This window comes from Colobus angolensis, unplaced genomic scaffold, assembly GCF_000951035.1.
Source record: "Colobus angolensis palliatus isolate OR3802 unplaced genomic scaffold, Cang.pa_1.0 Scaffold2, whole genome shotgun sequence".
NCBI classification, from domain to species: domain Eukaryota; kingdom Metazoa; phylum Chordata; class Mammalia; order Primates; family Cercopithecidae; genus Colobus; species Colobus angolensis.
Genome location: NW_012115154.1, coordinates 6,818,028 through 6,819,031, shown reverse-complemented (window position 1 = coordinate 6,819,031; position 1,004 = coordinate 6,818,028). Strand labels below are relative to the sequence as shown.

Sequence of the window (1,004 nt, the reverse complement as noted above, 5' to 3'; positions counted from 1 at the left end):
AGTGCTGGGATTACAGGCTTGAGCCACCGCGCCTGGCCCTGACTTTTATAATAGCAAATTTTGTGCTTTTTAACATGGTTTTATCCCTTAGCAATTTAGTGTAGTTTTGCGTCTGTTTGAATTTATGTGAATAGAATCATGTCTTAGCTCGGGCTGCCATGATAAAACCACCTGGGCTGGGCGACTTAGCAGCAGACAGTTATTTTCTCACAGTTCTGGAGGCTGCAAGCCCCAGATCAGGGAGCAAGAAAAGTGGGGTTCTGGTGATGACCCTCTTCCTGGCTTACAGATGGCAGCCTTCTGCCTATGTCCTCACATGGTGGAGAGAGGGAAAAGAGACAGAGAGAGAGGGGGAAAGCTGCCTGGTGTCTCTTCTTATAAGGGCACTAATACCAATATGAGAGCCCCACCCTCATGACCTCACCTAACCCAAATCACCTCCCAAAAGCTCCATCTCCAAATACCATTACTTTGGGGGTTAGGCCTGCAACACATAAATTTTGGAGAGACACAGACATTTGATCTCTAACAAATTGTATTGTTTTGCTTTTTTGCGTGTAAATTGTATTACCAGGATTTGTTTATTTTATCACCAGTAGTTATAGTTTGCTTACTTTCCTTGGTGAATAATATGCCTCCACATATTTGTCTGGTTTCCTCTTGATGGAAATTCCACCCTTGGGAACAAAGCTTCTGGAAACAATCTCGTGCAATGCCCTAGGGTATACGTGCCAAACTTCTCCACCTTGGAGTAGAGTTGTTGAATCATAGGATGTACAGATTTAGGATTATAATGTACAAATAATCTGCATTTATAGCCTAGTGTGGTGGCTCATGCCTGTAATCCCAGCATTGTGGGAGGCTGAGATGGGAAGATCACTTGAGCCCAGGACTTCAAGGCCAGCCTGGCCAACATAGAAAGACCCCTTCTCTATTAAAAAAAAATTAACAGGGCCAGCTGTGGTGGCTCACACCTGTAATCCCAGAACTTTGGGAAGCCGAGG

The 1,004-nt window shown here is 44.6% G+C and overlaps 1 protein-coding gene across 1 annotated transcript in view; it reads left to right on the top strand.

The window, feature by feature from the left end:
- The window catches only part of ATP6V0A4 (ATPase, H+ transporting, lysosomal V0 subunit a4), an 87,519-nt gene that overhangs the window by 84,458 nt on the left and 2,057 nt on the right, over window positions 1-1,004 (top strand). The gene's annotated exons all lie outside the window — the stretch shown is intronic.